This window comes from Salmo salar, chromosome ssa16 (assembly GCF_905237065.1).
Source record: "Salmo salar chromosome ssa16, Ssal_v3.1, whole genome shotgun sequence".
Lineage (NCBI taxonomy): Eukaryota > Metazoa > Chordata > Actinopteri > Salmoniformes > Salmonidae > Salmo > Salmo salar.
In genome coordinates this window covers 51,506,034-51,512,332 of record NC_059457.1, presented here as the reverse complement: position 1 = coordinate 51,512,332, position 6,299 = coordinate 51,506,034, and the positions used below count along the sequence as shown (strand labels likewise).

General features: G+C 40.5%; 1 non-coding gene across 1 annotated transcript; it reads right to left on the bottom strand.

The window, feature by feature from the left end:
* Positions 1-742: 742 nt before the first annotated feature.
* trnaa-cgc (transfer RNA alanine (anticodon CGC)) lies at positions 743-818 on the bottom strand. Its single transcript has one exon. It is a non-coding gene; the product is annotated as a tRNA-Ala (tRNA).
* Between the last annotated feature and the right edge of the window lie 5,481 nt (positions 819-6,299).

Sequence of the window (6,299 nt, the reverse complement as noted above, 5' to 3'; positions counted from 1 at the left end):
CTGCTGTTAATGTATATTATCTATCCTGTTGCCTAGTCACTTTACCCCTACCTACAGTATACTGCTGTTAATGTATATTATCTATCCTGTTGCCTAGTCACTTTACCCCTACCTACAGTATACTGCTGTTAATGTATATTATCTATCCTGTTGCCTAGTCACTTTACCCCTACCTAACAGTGCATTCGGAAAGTATGCAGACCCCTTTACGTTTTGCACATACCCTTCCCATATCTGTGCCTCGAGACAGTCCTGTCTCTGAGCTCTACGGACAATTATTTTGTCCTCGTGGCTTGGATTTTGCACTGTCAACTGTGGGACCTTATATAAACAGGTGTGTGCCTTTCGAAATCATGTCCAATCAATTGAATTTACCAAAATAAAAAATAAAACTGTTTTCGCTTTGTCATTATGTGGTATTGTGTGTAGATTGATAAGGGGAAAAAATGTATTTAGTCCATTTTAGAATAAGGCTGTAACGTAACAAAATGTGGAAAAAGGGAAGGTGTCTGAATACTTATCAAATTATATTTATTTAAGCTAGGTCAAATTGGTTGTTGATCATTGCTAGACAACCATTTTCAGGTCTTGCCATAGATTTTGAAGTAGATTTACATTTTAGTCATTTAGCAGACACTCTTATCCAGAGCGACTTACAGTAGTGAATGCATACATTTCATACATTTTTTTATTTTTAATATTTTATTTTATTTTATTATTATTATTTAAAAAAATGTAGTACTGGTCCCCCGTGGGAATCAAACCCACAACCCTGGCGTTGCGAACACCATGCTCTACCAACTGAGCCACACGGGACCCTTCACTGCCTTCTTGGTAAGCAACTTCAGTGTATATTTGGCCTTGTGTTTAAGGTTATTGTCCTGCTGAAAGGTGAATTAATCTCCCAGTGTCTGTCAGAAAGCCAACTGAACCAGGTTTTCCTCTAGGATTTTGCCTGTGCTTAGCTCTATTCTGTTGAAATTTTTTAGGCTTGCCATAACAAAGTGGTTGAATACTTATTTACTCAAGATATTTCAGCTTTTCATTTTTAATGAATTTGTCAGATAAAATCAAACATTTTTAAAAACAGGTTTTCACTTTATTATAATACGAGTCTTTAGGGGCCTGTGTGTAGATTGGTGACAATTTTATGGGGAATAAGTTAAGGGGTATGAATACTTTCTGAAGGCATTGTATATAATTAGTAATATATAATATAGTTATTATATAATAACTGGGTAATATTGCTACAGATTTTAATAACTGTGTAATATTGCTACAGATTTTAATAACTGTGTAATATTGCTACAGAAAACTTTTCCCAAAATGGTCTTTCTCACCTTTCCGCATTCTATCTAATTTTGGTTTGACTTGCTTAAGTCTTGAGACTGATGATGGCTTGGTGACCGAAACACGTCCTTTAGACTGCTACTACAACACATCTAAAGAAATAACTTAATTTGTTATTTGATCATGTTTGATTACTTTATTTGCGTTATGAACATGTTGGGTTACTCTTGGGCTACTGCACCCAAAAATGTAGCAACATATCGCGTTAAGAGGTGGGCCCACCAGATTTTTCATTTGAAGCCTTGACGCCACCGCCTTGTTAACTTTTGTATCGCATATTGATGCCAGACTGATTGATATGTTTGACAGGTTTTAACGTGTTTATCTTTTCTTTGGAAACAGACGCTGAGACTAATACACACTGCGCAAAGACAAATAATGGTAAGAATTAAATGGTTTTAGATATCATCATTGGATGAAACACTTGGAAACACTTCACATGAGGGAAACATAGTCACCAAATAAAGTCAAAACAAAATATACTAGCTCAGTGGCGGTTGGTGTCGTTGAAGATGAAGGAGGATGATTATTTTTAATGAGCATGGCTTTATTTCTATTACAGCATATTGGATGACCGTCATTCATTTTCGATTCACCCAGTTCAATCTGTCATCGATAGATTTAGGCTACTACATGATACTCGCATTTTCCCTGTACCCCATCACGAGGTTGCTACAACCTATCAAATCAAATCAAATCAAAGTTTATTTTACACGTGCGCCGAATACAACAGGTGTAGACCTTACAGTGAAATGCTTTCTTACAGGCTCTAACCAATAGTGCAAAAAAGGTATTAGGTGAACAACAGGTCAGTAAAGAAATAAAAACAACAGTAAAAAGACTGTGAAAAATAACAGTAGCGAGGCTATATACAGTAGCGAGGCTATAACAGTAGCGAGGCTATATACAGTAGCGAGGCTATATACAGTAGCGAGGCTATAACAGTAGCGAGGCTATAACAATAGCGAGGCTATATACAGTAGCGAGGCTATAACAGTAGCGAGGCTATATATAGTAGCGAGGCTATATATAGTAGCGAGGCTATATACAGTAGCGAGGCTATAACAGTAGCGAGGCTATAACAATAGCGAGGCTATATACAGTAGCGAGGCTATATACAGTAGCGAGGCTATATACAGTAGCGAGGCTATAACAGTAGCGAGGCTATATACAGTAGCGAGGCTATAACAGTAGTGAGGCTATAACAGTAGCAAGGCTATATACAGACACCGGTTAGTCAGGCTTATTGAGGTAGTATGTACATGTAGGTATGGTTAAAGTGACTATGCATATATGATGAACAGAGAGTAGCAGTAGCGTAAAAGAGGGGTTGATGGGTGCTGGGACACAATGCAGATAGCCCGGCTAGCCAATGTGCGGGGGCACTGGTTGGTCGGGCCAATTGAGGTAGTATGTACATGAATGTATAGTTAAAGTGACTATGCATATATGATAAACAGAGAGTAGCAGCAGCGTAAAAGAGGGGTTGGGGGGTGGCACACAATGCAAATAGTCTGGGTAACCATTTTGTTACCTGTTCAGGAGTCTTATGGCTTGGGGGTAAAAACTGTTGAGAAGCCTTTTTGTCCTAGACTTGGCACTCCGGTACCGCTTGCCATGCGGTAGTAGAGAGAACAGTCTATGACTGGGGTGGCTGGGGTCTTTGACAATTTTTAGGGCCTTCCTCTGACACCGCCTGGTGTAGAGGTCCTGGATGGCAGGCAGCTTAGCCCCAGTGATGTACTGGGCTGTACGCACTACCCTCTGTAGTGCCTTGCAGTCGGAAGCCGAGCAATTGCCGTACCAGGCAGTGATGTAACCAGTCAGGATGCTCTCGATGTTGCAGCTGTAGAACCTTTTGAGGATCTGAGGACCCATGCCAAATCCTTTTAGTTCCTGAGGGGGAATAGGCTTTGTCCTCTTCATGACTGTCTTGGTGTGTTTGGACCATTGTAATTTGTTGGTGATGTGGACACCAAGGAACTTGAAGCTCTCAAGCTGCTTCACTACAGTCCTGTCGATGAGAATGGGGGCGTGCTCGGTCCTCCTTTTCCTGTAGTCCACAATCATCTCCTTAGTCTTGGTTACGTTGAGGGATAGGTTGTTATTCTGGCACCACCCGGCCAGGTCTCTGACCTCCTCCCTATAGGCTGTCTTGTCGTTGTCGGTGATCAGGCACTGTTGTGTCGTCTGCAAACATAATGATGGTGTTGGAGTCGTGCCTGGCCATGCAGTCGTGGGTGAGCAGGGAGTACAGGAAGGGACTGAGCACGCACCCCTGAGGGGCTCCAGTGTTGAGGATCAGCGTGGCAGATGTGTTGCTACCTACCCTCACCACCTGGGGGTGGCCCGTCATGAAGTCCAGCATCCAGTTGCAGGGGAGGTGTTTAGTCCCAGGATCCTTAGCTTAGTGATGAGCTTTGAGGGTACTATGGTGTTGACTGCTGAGCTGTAGTCAATGAATAGCATTCTCACGTAGGTGTTCCTTTTGTCCAGGTGGGAAAGGGCAGTGTGGAGTGCAGTAGAGATTCCATCATCTGTGGATCTGTTTAGGCGGTATGCAAATTGGAGTGGGTCTAGGGTTTCTGGGATAATGGTGTTGATGTGAACCATTACCAGCCTTTCAAAGCACTTCATGGCTACGGACGCGAGTGCTACGGGTTTGTAGTCATTTAAGCATGTTGCCTACAAATGAAAGTTTACAACGTAGGTGCACAGGTTGAGAGAAATTTTGAGTAATCAAGGTGACAGACAGTGACACATTCAATACCACATTGCACACTCTTGCCTGCCTCTAGCTGATCTAGGGTGTAATCATTAGTCCAACGGTTGCAAACCAGAGTTTCTATTGGACAAATTCAGGTATGTTTATCCCCGTTTCGTCCCATTTACTTCCATTAAAGAAATGTTTTTCAACAGAATCGGTGCAATGAATACACCCCCTGATCACACGTAAACACAGTTCACCTTCATAGCAGCCACATACAAACAGCATGATCACTTTCATAGCAGCCACATACAAACAGCTCGTTGTATATTTAATTCCTTCTCGCATCTATCTACATTCTCTCCTCCAATCATCTAATTCCCTTCAACATAGTTACTAGAACTAACGTTTTAGTAAATCCTCTACAATCCTGCAGTAAAGTGTTGTCAGCAGCAATCAGTTTAGCAGTTACACCGACGAGCTCTGGTGGCAATAAATTAATAAAACTAAAAGCTTACCTTGACTTGGAAGAGTTCCAGTGTTAGATAGTCATAGCCAGCTAGCTAAAATAGAATCCCTCTCTGTTTGACCTGGGTGTTTGAGTAGGCTAAACTAGCTAGTTGCATTTGACACTAAGTAAGTGAAAGTGGAAAAAAAATTACTATGAAATATAGCTATCTCTCTCTCTCTCTTGCTTCTCCTTAATTTTGGAAGAAATTAATTTGTTCAAAACTGTTCAAATATTGTCTTTCTCTCTCTTTGAGTCAACTACTCACCACATTTTGTGCATTGCAGTGCTAGCTAGCTGTAGATTATGCTTTCAGTACTAGATTCATTCTCTGATCCTTTGATTGGGTCGACAACATGTCAGTGCATGTTGCAAGAGCTCTGAAGTTCTCATAATTACTGTGTAAGTCTATGGAAGGGGGTGAGAACCATGAGCCTCCTAAGTTTTGTATTGAAGTCAATGTACCCAGAGGAGGACAGAAGCGAGCTGTTCTCTGGCTACACCACGGTGCTATCCTACAGAGTGCTGTTGAGGGTACTGTAGACCTTCATTGCAAAACAGTGTGTTTTAATCAATTATTTGGTGACACGTGAATATGTTTAGTATAGTGTTATCTAAAGGATAACTTTTTTAATGTTTCACTATTATTTATTTATTTATTCACTGAGGACGGTGGTCCTCCACTGACAAGTAAAAAAAAAATACTATATTGTAAAAAAATCATGAAAACAAAAATTTGCTTTTCGGTCTTAATTTAAGGTTAGGCTTAGGCAGGGTTAGCAGTGTGGTTAAGGCTAGGGTTAAGGTTATGGTTAGGTTTAAAATCAGATTTTATGACTTTGTGGTTGTGCCAGCTATTTTGGCTCTGTCAGCTAGTGTGCCAGCCAATGACCACTAGAGCTACTTCCAGAACAATATTCATGACGAAAAGCGCTAACCTGTGGAAATCTCTCCTATTCAAGAATTTGACCGAAGCATTAGGCCTGTGTGTTTGGTCTGACCAGTGAGAGGCCAGGGGTCACATTGTGTGTGTGGGTGCATGCTTGTGTGACAGAAGTTCAGAGCATCTAAACAAGACCTGTATAATAGCAGTAACCATTGAAGCATAAATTGCGCATAAGTTATGTGTCGTCTCGTCTCTCTTTTCTCCTTCGGTAAAGTGAAGATTGAAAGTGGAAAATAATGGAAAATAATATCTTAAATTAAACCATCAAGAAGTAGACATGTTGTCATGGTAACTCTAATCTTAGATTTGACACCTAAAACTGTTTTTACGGGTTTCCTATTGTGACTTCACCAACATAATCTAAATTAAAATCTTTAGATTGTCATCTCTGCAGTATGGCCAACCTGTTGCAACGAGTGGCTCTGTTTCCTGAGGAACAGGTTTGCTTGGAGAAAGAAAAACATCCCAATCCCAACACCACACTGTAAAATCAAATGTTTAGGATCTGAACACATAACTAAACATGTTTCTGTAACACTTTAGATTTTAAACACCAGAACATGTTTATTCGTTGTAATCATTTTTAAACATGAACACATTTATTCAACATAAGGCATTTCGGTTTTAAACACGAAACACTGGGGGTGTTGTTTTAACACTGTAGCGTGTAAAGCCATATTTGCATATTTCCCAGCATTCCTTCCAAGTGAATGTGATAGATACGCACTCATGATTGTGTTTGTTAGTGATAGAGACATGGTTGTTGCATTCAATAACTTCCATTCCTG